This window comes from Hyperoodon ampullatus (assembly GCF_949752795.1).
Source record: "Hyperoodon ampullatus genome assembly, chromosome: 12".
Taxonomy (NCBI): Eukaryota; Metazoa; Chordata; class Mammalia; order Artiodactyla; family Ziphiidae; genus Hyperoodon; species Hyperoodon ampullatus.
Genome location: NC_136925.1, coordinates 10,553,562 through 10,570,916, shown reverse-complemented (window position 1 = coordinate 10,570,916; position 17,355 = coordinate 10,553,562).

The window sequence follows — 17,355 nt, the reverse complement described above, 5'->3', positions numbered from 1 at the left end:
GTGTCTTTTTTTCCCCCCTTTTCAGTATAACAGCCTCATGTAGCTTCCTAGTGCCATAAAGGATAGTACTGTGGGTCTGGCCTCTGAGGTCCCACTCAGTCGGACTCCCCCTCCCCCTTTGTGGCCCGTGAACCCTGTGCTCCGCTGCATGCAATGAGTTGTCTGTGAGGCCTTTGGAAGGATCCCCACAGAATTCATTGCACCCTCTTGCCAGTCCTTGTTGCCTTTACTCTTCCCTGTACGATAGTGAAAGGTCTTGATTCACTCAGAGCTTTCCTGTTGTTTGTACACATCGTTGTCTCCCACATATCATTATGTGAGCTTGTTGTATCCCTGCCCAGTGCTTCACAAAAGAAGGACTTAATAGATGTAGAATAGAGGCAACTCCAGCTTTTCTACTTGCGCTTTGGGGCGATAGTCCAGTTGGAGAGAGAGCTGGGAGCTAGGAGCCCTGTCCTGAAGCTGCATTGGCAGGGTGAACACGTGGCATTTACTTAGATCACTTATCTGGCATGGCTCTGCGGGGGCTCGATAGAGATGGTGCGCGGGTGGCTATGGGCCTCTGTACACCCCTTGGTGTTGGAACAAGCAGGGAGAACAGTGAAGTGACCGCAAAAGTCACTCCGTGATTGATGGGGATTAGAATCCCGGGCTCCTGTTTCCACTCATGGTTTTGTTCCCATGCTTCATTGTTCAATTTTGCTCTGGAAGTTTCTCATAATGTTTACTTCCTGATTCATACTGACATCAGGCAGACCAGGTGACACTTCTCTACCCTCATGCCATCTCTTTTTGTGTGCGGCTGAGCCACACTGACTGCATTTTGTCAGCTCCATCTTAGCGCCCCGTCACACCCGCACCCCCTCTGCATGACTGAGCTTTAGCCTAACTCATGAGGGATCAACCAAAGCCAGGTAAGTTCCCCATCAACCTTTACCTCTGCCCTCATCTGATAGGAAAACTGGAAGAGTGCCTATTGCCGACTCAGATGGTTAATAACCATGAGAAGCCTCAGGAAGAGGAAAAGCCCCTCTTCCCGTTGGTGCAGACATGGGAACTTCTCTGGAGCAGACAGATTCTGATTTTAGCTTTGGTCCCTTTAAGTCCCCCTGTACCCCTTTTTGGAGGTGCAGGGACTGCAGCTGCAAATGCCTCTGGGTCATCGTCTGCCCAATCCTGCCCCTATGTAGTTCTCCATGGTAAACTTCATAATTGCACTTTATGGGGTTGCCTGCTTCATTTTCAGACTTAAAGTTCTTTCTAAGTTTGGGGGATATTATTCAAGATATTTGCTTCCCAACAGTTTGGAAGATAGAATCACCTTCTCCCATTCTGACCCCATATCAATCAGTGTTAGAACTCACTCTAGGTATTTCAAATGGAGGGGATTTCACACAGGGTATCGGTGTCAACAGTGTTGGAATGTCTGATGGAGAAGAGGCCAAAGGTAGAGGCTAATGAAGAGTCAGTGACGACACAAGTCACTCCAGGCCCTGGCTGGGGGGACACAAGGGAGGGGCACTGCTGCCAGACCCGGCAGGATGCTCGCAGCGGACACTGCTGAAGGCCAGAAGCCACGCCACTGCAAAATCCATTGTCGCTGCTGCTGCAGCTGCTGCAGCTGCAGAAGGCTGAGGAGGGCACAGCTGGCCGGCTGATTTGTGCTGTTGGACCTGTGGACCGTACCCAAGCTGCAGCCACCAGCCATCATCCACAAGGCAAGGGAAGCCCGAGGCCACTCACTGCTGTCAGAAACAGAATTAAAAGAAGTTTCCTTTTCCTTCAGCTTTCCCAGTCTCCTTCTAGCACCTCTTTTTGGAAGAGCCCATCCAGAGAAGTCATCTGGCTGAGACGTCTGGGAAATTTAATTGTAAGTGTTTCAGCCCCAGAATACGGAAAAGTAGAAGGGAAGCTGAGAGCAAAATGGGCCAATGAGGGTCACACACTCCTATCCCCCCAAGTCTGTGGTATGATTGCAATTCTCTGCGTTCTCCACCCATGAAATAATGATGGCAGATTAAGTTTAAATATCAATGCAACTTAAACTTTATAACCTGGTGGAAGTAGTGTCAGCATATACAATATTTCTGGGTGTTTCTTTAGGTCATTGTTTTCTACAATGTACTCTACAGGATACATCTTAAGAAAGGGTCTATTGGTCAGATGAGTTTGGGAAACTCTGTACTTTATAACCCTCTCTTGGAATTGCACAGTTCATATTAGCACAGTAAAGTCTCCGAGAAATTCATTAGTCTCCAATAGAATTTGACATTTTTGACTTTGCAATTGGTATGCATTAGTGAAAAAAGAATGGTCACAGTCCCTGCCATAGTTTACAAGGAAGAGGCAGGGGGCAAAGTAAGCAGAGAAATGTGTGTGTGTGTGTGTGTGTGTGTGTGTGTGTAATTTAGATAAGTGTTATGAATGAAACAAATAGGATGCAGTGATAGAAAATGTTATAGAGGGAGGTGGGCCTAGTTAGACAGCATGGTCAGGGTAGATTCTTGGAGGAAGTGACATTTAAGCCATGACCTTAAAGAGCAGATGGGACTAGTCATACACACAGTGACTCAGTAGCCCCTGTCAGCAAACTGTTCTTGAACCCTAATGAGATCTGTACAGAAACTGAGAATAACCATTTGAACACATTTATAGTAATTTGATAGACTACCTTGATGTCTGTTCAACCTAAAAATAGAACGTCTTTAAAACTTTTTTCTGGTATTTGGTTTTTACCATATTTTACAAAGTGTAATTCCGTGATAGATTGAGGGGGGAAGAGATCTGATCTTTTACTGCAGACAATTTAAGAAGCTGTGCTCTAGCCGAAGTACTGAGGATGTGGAAGCCCTAAAGAAGGGAAGAGGCAGCTGAGTTTGAGAACTGACAGGAGGCCCAGGACTGGGCATGTAGTTGTGTGCAGAAACTTGAGGACAAAAAATAAGTAAACAAACAAATAAATAAAGTGACTGGATTTTACTCTAAGCACGATGGGAAGCTACTGAAGAATTTTCAACCGATGCCTGATACGATGTAGATTTTAAATAATCCTTGTAACTGCTTCATACAGAATGAGTTGAAATGAAATAAAGAGTGTAATACAGGATGATCAGCCCCAAAGCCTTCAGAAGTTTCAGGGAAAGACTCTGGTAGTGGTGGACAAGAGGGGGTCACTGGGGAGAACTGGAAGAGAGCTGGCAAGGCCCTCCTGGTGGAGTGGAGGTGGGTGAGGAGCAAGGGATGGGGAGGGAGCACAGGAGGATGGGGAGAAGTTAAGGCTGGATGTGTACATTCAGGGTCATCAGGATTGCCTTTTCATTCCATGGCCATCAGCACCAGATGGTATTGAAGAGAATGGGAAGAGTTGAGGGCCCAGGACTGAAGCCTAGAGAGTACTTTTGGACTTTCTAAGGCCCTGGGCAGTCTAGCTTAAAGAGAACTATTACCCCCAAGGACACGTTGATTCCTAGACATTCAGATTGGCGTATAGACATCTCTGCATTGAATTCCATTCAGGAAATTTTCTGAGGACCTGTATCATTTAAGAGATCATGGGTGTCATAAAAGATAAAAGTCCAGCAAGACCTTTCAGAGTTTGCTCTCTGGAAGGACATGTAACATATGAACAAAAGTACAATGCATATCTGATCAGTGCTATAAGAGCTATAAAGTGCATGGAATCTACAAAGTTATAACTGGGAAGCTTCATGGAGAAGGTGGCACTGAGCTAGAGTTAAAGAGACACATGAATTTGAATCAACAAAAAATAGATAATATGTAGGTACATATATACGTATGTATATACATAATATGTATAATATTAACCCCCACATGCACACTTATAATGAAGATACACATTTATACATGTGTAAATAAACACATTTATGTTTAAACCTCTATTGGCCTGTATATAATATATTAGTCTATCTATCATCTATCTATCTATCTATCGATTGATCGATCTTTCTACCTTTCCAATCCAATTTCAATCCAATACCAATACGACAGGGTTTATTCTTTCCCTGACATTTGGAAACCTCACTCTCAGGGTTTATAGGGTATTTACTTTTTTGTTCACTCTAGCTCACACAAGTATGTGCAGAATTGCTAACTCATATCTCTGTGAGGGGCACATTTACTAACTAGAGTATGGCAAATCTGTACAACAGTTTTTGTCTTTAGCCTTAATAGCATCAATCAAAATACTGCTTTCCAAAGTTATTGGGTTGGGTCTTTCCTTCCCCCCACCCGCCGTGTTAGGTGGTGATGTGACATATTCATAGGTTAGGTGAGCAACATTTGTTAGAATTTGTATTCCATTTGGGGGTACCCTCCCACATCCTGGTCTCTTTTGGTTTAGAGTAAAATTCACTCGTCGTGGTGTAGAATTCTCTGGGTTTTGACAAATGCTTCGATCCACGTACCCACCACCGCAGCCGTGAGACAGCGTAATTCTCTTCCGCAAAGTCCCCTCGGGCTACCTATTTGCAGACAACCACTCCAGTCCCTGGCAGTCATGCTTCTATTTTCTGTCTCTATTTGGACTATTTCCAGTTACTTAGTTAGAGTTATATACTGTATGGCCTTTGGGGTCTGGTTACTTTCACTTGGCACATATATGTGAGAGTCATCTGTGTTGTTGCCAATGTGAATAGTTCAGTCCTTTTAATTGCTGAGCAGGTTTCCAGAACGTGGGTGTACCACGCCTTGTTCTTCTGTTCACAGACTGGAAATTATTTGGGGTGATTATGAATACAGATAGGATAGGTGTTGGTGTGGACACAAGTTTCCAACTCTCCTGGGTAAATACCTAGGAGATTCAACATGTATTTCCCTCTTTGTGTTTCAGTTTAGGTAATTTCTACTAACCGCTCATCAGGTTCACTGGTTTTCTGTTAAGTTTGCTGATGAGCCCATTGAAGGCATTCTTTTCCTCTGTTACTGTGGTTTCGTTGTGCATTTCAGTTGGATTGATTCTTTCTTATAATTCTCATCTCTTTGGTGAAATTACCCCTCTGGTCTTGCATACTGTCCTCCTCTTCCACTAGAGCTTTATCACGTTACTCAGTTATTTTAAATCCCCTGTCAGGTAGTTCTCACCTTTCTGCATATCTGCATCTGGTTCTGTTGATTGCTTTATGTTTTGACAGTGTGTCGTGTTTTCATACCTTTTCGCATGCCTCATAATTTTTTGTTGAAAGACAGACACCGTGTTGAGGACACTAGAGGTGAGAAAAATCGTTTTTATGCCTCAGAATGCACACACCTGTCGTTCAACTAGAATTTCAGTGTGTGAATTCGAGTTGGAATTGGAGGAGTCTGAGCTTCCCTCTTTGGTGTGCTGCACGCATCAGATCCCTTCAGCGACTCCTTGTGTTTCAGCTGGGGGTGAGTTTGCTGGTACTTTTTCTCGATGTCTGCTCCACCCTCTGCTGTAGTTTCCCCCTTTGCACTGCACCTCTGGGAGGGTCTGTCTGCAGCTGCAGGCCCTCTTCCAGCAGCATCCCCGTCACCTGTCACTCGGGTTGTGAGCCTGGGGATGGGAGAGGGTGGGAAGGGTGTTGTGAAGCCTCCGTGTCAGGCAGGCACTGTGTCTGGGGCTGTGGTCTTCGCTGTGCTCCTGTCCTGCCCTCAGTCACACTGTGGTCCTTCACCCAAGAGGGATTCTAGAGCCTCGCCGGACTTTGCGTAACTGCCTCCTCCCAGTTTGCAGGGATTTCCCCAGTTTCAGTGTGGAAAGTCCCCTGTCTGTCCAAGGCGAACTGAAACTAGGGGTGCAAGGATTATTTTCTGTTCCCCTTCTCAGCTGCAACAGGTTTCCACCCGTGTCCTAAGGGTGACAGCGTTTGTTCCCTGCCTCTCTTAGACCTTAAGGCTTTTGTTGCACAGTGAGATGAGGAAGAAGTGTCCGGGTGGGGCGGTCTGACCCCTCCAGGAGAGGCCGCTCTTCTGGCAGCCAGGGGCGCGTTCTCGGTCCCCTCTGGGTGGGGATCGTGGAGAAGACACACGTGGAGAGCAAAGGTGCACGCCGTCCACCTCCAGTCTTCAGGGCTCCACGTCTCTCCCCACCCCATGTTCAGCCTCTGCCTGTTTGTTAACTAGTCTGGCTGAGGGTCTGTTGTGTCTGCCCTGGGGAAGCAGGTGGCCATGGCTCGTCCCTCCCTGCAGAAGCCTGTCTCTCCCTAGATCTGAGGCTGGTTGGTTGTCCTGCAACCTCAGCTCTCTGACGAGTTCAAGAAAAATGATGGATTTGCGGCCATTTTGACAGTTTTTTGTCATGAGCGATGAAGAAGTGACCTTCTTTTAAGTTCTCTACATCCCTGAGCCAAATCTTTGATTTGTAACAGTTGTACTAACAAAAAACTTCAGCTGCATACACACACACTGCATGCACACGCAGACTCCACAAACCCAGCTCACCGCTGCTGTACGTTGGCGAGCAGACTCGTAATTGGCTCCCATTAGTCACATGTCCGGTTCAGAGCAGGCAGATTTGGTTGTAGTTTCCCTGGACTGCCCTGAAGAAGAGTCATATCCATGTCTCTTTTACATGCAGACCAGGAAGACTGCGGAAGACTCTTGGCATCTAGAATGCAGTCACCATGGTGATGTCCTATCTCCCTACACATCAGGGCTTCTTTTTTTTTTTCTCACAGTTCAATTTGTATTGTTTACTTAGCTTTATATTTGTTGCAATAGATTAATTCAAATGTATTCAATAAATACATATTGAATGTCTTACAGAGAGTAAGGCGTATTAGAGATATAAAGTGTATATTGAGTTTTTATGAAAAACTTGATATCTTCTTTTGGGGGATCAAGGGTGATCTTCTGTGATTTTCAACTCTGTGCAAGCCTCTGTGTTGGGAAGACCTGTACAATCAAATTCACAGAGATTTTTCTGCTCTCTGTGTCACCTGGCATTTCTCCACAGTGGCACATCCTCAAACATGCACAGGTTTTCTTTACAGTCTGTATCCTCACTGACTATTTAACATAACATTTTAAATTAACTAATACGATAGACTTTATACCTACAATTGATCTTTTAATTCATAGCTATTATAAGCACAATCATAGTTATTTTTATTACCTAGTACTATGCACGTTGTTTCTGTCTCATAATTATCATTTTAAACTGATAAATATCAAAAAAAACCTCATAAGTATTTGCATTTTGCAAACAAATATTACAGATATCATTTGCTGTATTTTTGTAGTTACTCAGAAAGTGTTTATTGAACATTTGCATTCCTTATCTCAATATAAAAGGCACTAAATATATTTATAAAGAAACTATCCTTTAAGAGAGGACTATAAGATTTTTAACTGTCATAAGAATAGTTTTTACTAAACACATTCATTAGGATTAATTTCATGGGCCTTTTTTGGCTGTGTTGGGTCTTTGCTGCTGTGCGCGGGCTTTCTCTAGTTGCAGTGAGCGGGGCCTACTCTCCGTTGCGGTGCGTGGGCTTCTCATCACAGTGACTTCTCTTGTTGTGGAGCACGGGCTCTAGGCACGCGGGGTTAAGTAGTTGTGGCCCATGGGCTTAGTTGCCCCGTGGCATGTGGGATCTTCCCGGACCAGGGATCAAACCTGTGTCCCCTGCATTGGCAGGCGGATTCTTAACCACTGTGCCACCAGGGAAGCCCGGTATGTGTATTTTTAACTTTATAAGAAACTGCCAGCCTGTTCCAGAGTATCTCTATCATTTTGGATTCCTCCTAGCAATACGTGAGGGTTCCAGCTGCTCTGCATCCTCATCAGCACTTGGTATTGTCAGTGGTTTTTCGTTTGTTTTAGCCATTCTTGCAGTTCCATAAATGGCTAATGATATGGAGCATCTTTTCATGTGCTTATATGCCTTTTGGCCATCTGTATATTTTCTCCGGTACAGTGCCTATTCAAGTATTTTGCCGATTTAAAAAATTGTGTCTGTTTCCTTATTGTTGAATTTTGAGGGTTTTTTAAAAAATACATATTCTGGACACAAGTGCTTTTTTTTTCTGGGTATATGACTGGCTAATATTTTTTCCCAATCTATAGCTTGTCTTTTCATTCTCTTAGCAGTATCATTTGCAGAGCCAAGTTTTAAAGTTTGATTAACAACAATTTATGACTTTTAAAAAGTGTTATGAATTTTGCTTTTGGTTTCACACCTAAAAATTCTTTGCCTAACCCAAGGTGTCCATGAGAAGACAAATGGGCCAAGAGTAAGCAATCATCAGCTTGAATGGGAGATAAAGACAGATCAACAAAGACAAGCACCCATCCTAAAGAGATGAGCAGGGAATGAGCATCTTTAAATGGACTCTTATGGATGACAATCCTGGCAATGATATACTCCATGGGTTAGATGAAGGGGAGAGGGTAGAACCACAAAGAGCAATTGGGGGCTTCCCTGGTGGCGCAGTGGTTGAGAGTCCACCTGCCGATGCAGGGGACACGGGTTCGTGCCCCGGTCCGGGAGGATCCCACATGCCGCAGAGCGGCTGGGCCCGTGAGCCATGGCCGCTGAGCCTGCGCGTCTGGAGCCTGTGCTCCGCAACGGGAGAGGCCACAACAGTGAGAGGCCCGCATACCGCAAAAAAAAAAAAAAAAAAAGCAATTGGGACACTATCAAAGTAATCCAGGTTTGCAGTGTCAGGAGCTTAAACTAGCATTGTGACAATGGGCCATGGAAACATAAAGGAACAGTTAGGACAAACACTATAAAGAAAAAAAAGAAATGAACCCAATATTGAAGATTTACCAGTATGAGAAATAAACAGGAAGAACTAATCAAGGATAATGCCAAGATTTTTAACTTGGGTGATTTTTAAAAAAATATTTATTTACTTATTTGGCTGTGTCGGGTCTTAGTTGCAGCGCACGGGCTGTTCGTTGTAGTGTGCGGACTTCTCTCTAGTTGTGGCGTGCGGGCTCCAGGGCGCATGGGCTCTGTAGTTTGCCGCATGCGGGCTCTCTCACTGAGGCACTCGAGCTTAGTAGTTGTGGCACATGAGCTTTGTTGCCCCGTGGCATGTGGGAATCTTACTTCCCTGACCAGGGATCGAACCCACATCCCTTGCATTGGAAGGCGGATTCTGTACCACGGGACCACCAGGGAAGTCCCCAACTTGGGTGATTAAGAGAATGGCAGAGAAGTTAGGAAAGCCTCTGGTTTCAGAGAGAAAGGTCATGAGTTTGGATTACGGTATCTTGAACAGGGCTCATGCGTCATTCATCTTTGTGTCCCAGCCCCTGGTCCAGCACCTGCTACCCAACGCTTGTTCTTCAAATAAATGTCATTGAGACTTTGAGATGGTGGGAAGTAACCCATAGGAATTATATCGTAATCGTTCAAAGGTACAGTATAGGATGGCCATAAGGCCTGTAAACATAAGCAAATATGCATAATAAATCATTTAGGGTATTGTAATACACACAGTAGCATTTAATGATGTATTCATTGTATTGCTCCTTCTGAGAAGTGCATGTTCCATGCAAAATGGCGGTGAATGTTGCACAAAATGCAGCATTTCCATCAATGCACGTATGCATGTCATATATTTCCCTGGAAGATTTGTGTCCTTGGTTTTCACTAACAAACTTTTAACTTACTCAAGAAGTGATCAAGAGAGTTCAACCTGTGAAAAAATTAAGTAACAAGATTTATTTCCAGACTTTTGGGCCAACAATAGAACCCCCATGAGAGGATGAGACTGAAGGTATAGAATGGTGCCCATCAGCAGAGAGGTTAGATTTTGAGAGTTGATATTGTCACAACGGATGACTTTTTCAAAGGAGTCAGTACAGAGAGAGATAAGTTGGTATCCAAGGAAATGAGAACTAAAGAAAGACTGGGAGGTGGTATAAGGAGAGCCAGAACAGGGTGGGATCCTGAACAGGGTTAACGATGGAGCAAGTCACCCAAGAGGTAAATACAGCGAGCAGAGTGATGCGTCAGAGAAATTACGAAGCTTATGCAGTAACTTCTTCCAGTTTCAGTGGAGTGGTGGGGAATGGAATACAGTTTTGGAGGGAGTGAATCATGAGGATGTGGAAGCACGTAGATCATTTGTCATTTGTGGAGAGGTTTGGTAATGAGTGGAAGGTAAAAACTAGGATAGTAGCTATAGCGGTATCTGGTCAAGGTTACTGTGTTTTAAGCTGGGGAAGATCTGTGTGTGTGCGTGTGCGTGTGGGCTTGTGTGTGTGGGGGCGTGTGTGTAAGCCAGTAAAGAGGGAGAGGTTGACAGTGTTGGAAGAAGAGCAGGAGGAATTATAGCGAGGTCCCTTAGGTCTTGGCTGGAGGGAGATTGCAAAATTCTATTTTCCCTCTCAGGCTTCACCTCTGGATTTGTAAGCAAACTGTACAACTGTTAGCGTATTTATATTCTTCTGAAGTGGAATTAATGCTTCGCGATCAATTTCCTCTATTGAATTTACCCAGGTTTGCTTCTCCTCACCTTAAAACATTTCATGTAATATTCTCAGTCACCATCAATTAATATTCCTTGAGAAACTCCCTTCATATCAGGGATTAAAGCCAGTGCAGCTGATTGGTTTCTACTATAAATTCCTAGGAATGGCATTTTACTTATTAAGGTAGAACCTTGAAAATGCCCTCTTGGGAATTATTCCATATAGATTCCCACGACTCTCAAGTGCAAGCCCAGAAATCTATTAGACTCTGAGTTTTTTGTTCCTTCTATTTTACAAAATATAAAAGAAGAAATTAGAGGAGAAAGTTTCCACTTAAATGGATTGCTAGATGCAGCGTTACATGAATAGAAGAGCTGGTCGCAACCAGTGAGTCATGCCGTTACTTTGGGAGGAAAAATGACAAGATGACAATAATTATTTTGAAGTGAAAAAATGCATCTATTTTTTTATATTTGGCAGTTGTGGTTCATGTACTTGGGTCAGACTGGGCTCTGTCTGTGATCCCCTCAAGGGTTTGTGAATGATTGAACCTATAGCACAGACACAATTAAATGTTTGTCTCATTTAATTTTTGTTACACTTTTGAAACTCAAAACAAAAATCACCCCTTTCTGTGCTTTCGTAATGGCAAAGACAGCAAGAGATGTCATGTCATTACAGTCAATGAGTGAATGTGCTGTAGTTGCAATCCGTGCACTGCTAAGAGCTCCCAATGACAAGGAGCTCGGTGAGTTAACTTTGTGTTAATACTCTGTTCGTTAAGATTTTTTTTTTTTTTTTTTTGCAGTATGCGGGCCTCCCACTGTTGTGGCCTCTCCCGTTGCGGAGCACAGGCTCTGGACGCACAGGCTCAGCGGCCATGGCCCGTGGGCCCAGTCGCTCCACGGCATGTAGGATCTTCCCGGACCGGGGCACGAACCCGTGTCGGCAGGCGGACTCTCAACCACTGCGCCACCAGGGAAGCCCTCGTTAACAGATTTTGATGGAAGTCATAGATATTGGTTTAAAGGAACACACCACTACTGGGTTAGGCTTGTTTTTTCATTAATCTAATTATTTGTCAGAGAGCATTTAAAAATGCCTATAATGTATCACCTACTATAGAGAGCTCCGAGGAAGAAAAATATCAAACCCATTGCAATTTGCTGCCTTTTTTTAGAAATAATAGCTGGGGCAACAATGGAGTGTCTTCAGGAACTTAGAGTTTTCCTCTGAGAACAAAATTCTGACTCAGCATTAAATGGACTTGGGTTGAAGTGAGCAGTTACCATAAAGAGAAGGACTTCCGAGGGAGCCTGTCCCCAACCAGGGTGTTCACATAATCGAGGGAGATTGACAGTCAGCCTGACCGTCCCGCCGGTGTTATGTAGTCACGATCCACCCCTGGCCCTACCCAGGGCCCTCTCCCAGCCACCCTGGAGCTCCCACAAGCCAGCAGCTGACGGACCCTCCAGCCCTCCTGTGCGCGTTCAGCCTGGCTACAGCCCATGTTGGATGGGCTCTCAGAGATTTGGAATATCCTGCCTGAATAATCCACCTGGATCGTTTGATCCCTGATGGATCTTCAGGTAGAACCAGTGTCTAAGAGGCACAGGGGGCTGAAAGAACAGCGCCTGGATTAGAGGGTGCCCAGCTCTGTCCCCATCACATATGAGAGGAAGCAGTGGGCTTTGACCCCAGTACCTAGTGTCCCCTGCCCTGATGTCATGCTGTCTCAGTCCTTAGGTCAACTGGGTGATGCTGACAAGTTAGAGATCCTGGGCCCGTGTGGCTGGGACGGCCTCTCAGCCCTGCAGACTTTGCCTGTGCCACCCAGGAAGTTCTCAGAGTAAAAGCTAGCCAGGCTTTCCAATGATCTCAGTCGGCTGACCATGAAGAGGCAGTGACCAGCATGGGGTGAAACCAGTAGAGCTGGCAGAACCCAGGGTACAGACAGGAAGGAGAACCAAGCTCTTGACCTTACTGTCTTCCTCAGCCACTAACATTTCTGAAGAAAAAATTCTACCCCAGCAGGCTCAGCTTCCTCTTTCTATTCTAAGTTATTATCTATTTTCACCATTCTGCAGAAACTGCTCTCACTAAGGTCACAGTGTGCCACATTCAGCTACCCCGTCTTCACTTTCCTTCCCTATGTTATCTTCTCAGCCTGTGATGTTGGCCTTGAGAGTAGGAGTGAGCGTTTTCACCAGTGGCTGTCACAGATCACAGTGACTGGTTCCCAGAATGCATGCAACACATTTTATTGAAAGAATGAATAGTTCTTATTGACAAAGGAAAGAAAATCATCACCCCTTTTTTGGACTCTCTTAGGATTTTGTTATAAGATCTTCTGTGGCCATTTGTATTTACTCATCTGTGTTCCCAAGGGATTGAGAGCATCCAGTGTATCCTAGCCTAGCCAGGGGCCTGGCATATAATAGATGCTCAGTAAAAGTTTGTGTCATAAATGAAGCTGGGGACTGGTGTTGACTCGGTGATGGTGCTCCAGTTACTCCAGGGATTTGTAATAAATCACCCCAAGATGTAGTGACTTAAAACAATAATCACTTATTTTTTCTCACGGTTCCTGTTTTGCCAAGAATTCAGGAAGAGCTAGGCTGGATAATTCTCATTGTTGGAGGGAAGCCTCAGCTGACACCTGGCTGCAGCTTTAAAGTGGTCATTGTCAGCGGTCAGCTGCAGGAATCTGAAGGCATGGCTGGGCTGGATGACCCACGTCCAAGTGGCTCACTCACGTGGTGACACGTCTGTGCTGCCTCTTGGCTGGGTCTCTGTTGCTCTCCTTGTGGGCCTCTCCATAGGGCTGCTTGGGCGTCCTTAGGACATGGCAACTGGCTTCCCCCAGAGCAAGCGATCAGGATCAAGGTGGAAGCCCCAATGCCTCTTGTGACCTAGCCTCAGGAGTCACATGCTATCCCATCTGCCATATTTTATTGCCCACACAGGGCCAGTCCTCATCCAGTGTGGGAAAGGACTTTGCAAGGGCACGAATATCAAGAAATGAGGATCATTAGAGCTGTCTCGGAAACTGGGTAGAATAGATGATTAAGCCATCAGAAAACAAAGTTTCAAACTGAAACAAAGCTATCCCTTGGCATTCATCTAAAGGTGGTTGTGAGCTCTGAAGCCTGGAAGAAACAGTTTTTGCCAAATAGGATGGTGCCTCTCTGTGAAGAGATGGCCATCTGGATGGAGTGTGCCTTGTCACCAACACCCAGGCCCAAGTTCTCTCCCAATGGAGTTGCTGACAGTCTATGAGAAATGACGCTTCAACCTCCCAAACGGCACAGCCATCTCATGGAAGGCCAGACCAGAGTCGGGGGTTGGTTAAGGCTTAGCCAGCCTATACTTGTCTTTGGGCAGAAGCAAGACTCGTTTCCTCTGCTATATTGAGGCGCCATCAAGTCCTGGGCTGGAGCTCCGAATGCTTGCCTTTTGGCCTCTCTGCATCCTCTCTGGCATGTCCCTGGGCTCAGTGACAGCACGTCTGCTGGTTCTGATGTGTGCTCATAGGGGCACCTGTGCTCTGAGAAGCCTGGAAGAGATCCATTCCTACAACATGCCTCGGGGAGTCTTTTCACAAGGTTAAGAGTAACTGTAAATGCAAAGAGCAGAAACTCCGAGGAAGACTGGAGGAATGCACAAGACTCACACATTCCTTGGCTGTCAATTTAATAACAAGCACCCTTCTGAGCTGGGGAAAAGTCCAGAATGTGTTTACATATCCACTTCTTATTCAGTTACTGTAATGCGTTTAAGTGACCAGATAAATTTAAAGGGCCACAAACAAGAATTATATAAAATAATAACAAATACTTAATGGTAATCATTGGAAAAAGAGAATGTGGGGGATACATACCTATTTTTATTCATGGAAAATAAGTAATAACTTTGGAGGTGATAGGCAACATTTCTTTTCCTTTTTTGATTGACGTCAAAATTCCTATATTTAATAGCTTTTATACTAATTTTCTTTAAAAATTTTGAATGTTTTGCTTAATTAAAGTATGGCTAGAAAAGATCTTTTCAGTTTCTATTTTCAGCACAGCATCTTAAATCACAACCCAAAATATGGGTCTAAATGCTGCTGAATTGTTCAACTAAGGACTCCAAACATTGTTATTGAACAAACGTTATTACTTTTTAAACATGGCTCTATTTTTAGTCTGCAGGCTGAATTTATTTGTTTAGTTATGCAAATGATGATTTATTACCAAATTCTTATCACTTTAATTTCAGCTTACCTCCACTGATATCTTATTATCCACTAATTCAACACTCATAAATTCTATGAACATTTTACCTTTGCTTTATTAATAATTTTCGTGCGATTGGGAAAAAGGGCTTTAAGCTGTGAAAATACCCAGTATTGGATATGAATCTAGAGTTGGCCTCCGAATTGTAAACTATTTCTTAGAAATAAATGAGTCCTTTAAAAATGTTAAACCTCTCTTGTAGCAAACCGCCATATTGCATGAATTGTAGAACGTACAGTTTTTCACATTTAAATATCTCTGGAATAAGATTCATCTTAGAATCATTTGCTTCTTAGGTTCCTTGAATACGGTACGTTCATACTTGGGGTTTTAGCCAAATACTCCAGTGGCCTGGAAAGGGCTGCAGAGGACACATGACGGACACCGCCAGGGCAGCTCCGACTCCCCACTTCTGTTGAGGATGTCATTTATCTACTCCCTACACTTTTCCTCTTAATAAAAATGATAAAACAAAAAGTGTCCCCTTGGAAGTAATGGAAATAGAGCTGCTTTTGATAAAAGAGGGTGATTTTTTTTATAACATTTTTTTTTTTCTCCATGGGTCTAAAATTCCCAGGAGCTACTGAGAAGTTAACTCCTGAGGTTGGATAAACTGGCCTTTGATCTACCTTTTCCTTTTATATGAAAGGCTCTCAAAGGAAATTCTATAACAATAAACCTTCTTTCTTAAAGTCCCTAAAACACAATTCACTATAAAAAAATTTATGTCACATGTATCTTGGATTCTAGCCAAAAAAGTTTAGTTCCTGAAGTACCAGGTCCTCCCGACAATGGCCTCACCCTTCAAGGACATGGTTGAAGCCATGACAAGGTTGAAACAGTTACACTGGAGCATGGCTATAGTATCTGGAGAGCTTAGGGTAGATTCTGGGTACAGGGAGTCAGAAGTTGTACTTTGTAATAGGACATTATGATAGTAGTTTCTTCTCGTTCCATGTATATCTATTTAATTGCTGAGTTCAATATTCTTTGAAGATATACTGGTGAATAATGATTAGAGTTAATATGTATTGATAAATTAATATGTGCATGGCCCTAAGTGTTGGATTTTTTATTTGAAGCAAAGACATACTTCTTTAGTGTCAATGCGGGAATGTTAAATGCTCTCAAAGGTAGGGATAACGAAGAAATTTAGGTTTTCCGGTAGAGTAACTCCTATACAGAACCTGGAGATGAGAGACCTCCAGAATTAACTTTCTTAACATAGATTGGACACAATGTGATCAATTATTGCTCCAAACTTACTTTTAAAAATCACTACTTAAGGTTTTTGGTAATAGTTCATGTAAAATTATATTCTTTAGAAAATATATTGCACAACTTGGCACAAAATCTATTGCCCTATAAAAACTGATACATTTGCCGAAAGGTGGTGGAAAAGGTAAAGATCCAATTGCAGCAGTTACATGTACAAATACATATGGGCTTTCACAGACATTTGTCATTGTGCCATCGTTTGGGTAACTACTGCACAATTTAGTGACTTAAAACAGTAGCCATTTTATTGTTTTCACTATTTTGAGGGTCAGGAGTTTGAGTAGGGCTCTGCTGGGTGGCTCCTTTGTTCCGTATAGCAACAGTGGAGGTCACTGAGAGGTATTCAGCAGGCAGATGGGCTGGTCTGGAGTATCCAATAAAACCCAGCAGGATGCAGCAGGGGATGCTGGAAGGCAGAACCTCGCTGGGACTGGCGACCAAAAGACAGACACAGCGGCCTTTCCCGCAGTCTCCGGGGCGTGGAACTTCTTATATGGCAGCTCAGGGCTACACAATAGTAGGTTCCCGAGACCTCAGGAGAAGAGGCAAGATTCCTTATAGCTTTACCTTGCAAATTCCAGATATTCTGGAAAATCCTCCACAGCCTGTTTTCCAAAGCAAGCCCCTGTGGTCAGCCTTGATTCAAAGGGTAGGGAGTTAGACTGTACCTCTCAAGGGGAGGTGAGCAAAGAACATGAGGCCAATTGTAATCTACACACAGCCAGACCAGGAGCACCCGGGCACAGCAACCATCACTAGACTTTCTTTTCTGGGATGCTTACGGCTAGACGGACAGCATCTACTTCTGCAACGTGTTCTGGTCCTCTGCCATTGGATGATGACTCCAAACTCCCAGATCGGACCAGCCAGGCCTACGCGTGTCCCATGTTTTCTTCACTAAGCCATTATGACCAACAAGTCTTTTTTGTGTGTCAGGTCTCTTTGTGTGTCTGTTACTTACTAGTTTTAGATCATTCGTGGATCATAGTAAGTCAGGGCTGCAAGGGACGTGGAAGAGAAAATCGGGTCCTATTTGATAGGAAATTTAGGTTTAAAGTAGCTGTGTGAGCTGTCCAAGGCCAGAAACTGCTTAGGGGCAGAGCCACAGCCACAGTGCTTGAAGACGGGCCGTCCGGATCTACCTGTGGAATGGGCCTCCTGGTCACCTGTCCTCGCCCTAGAAACAGCGCACCGTCCTTGTTGCGGTCTCCTACTTCACCGCGAAACATTTAGAAAGAAGCTTCAGACGTGTACCTCGAACCTGTCTACTCAGCCCACAGTCTGTAGACGTGAGCTGAGCACCCGCCGCGCTGCGCACGTGCAGGCGTGGCCTCCTGTAGCCGGAAGGCCACAATGCAAAGTATACAGGAGTCACTTTTTCCATCGTGCTGT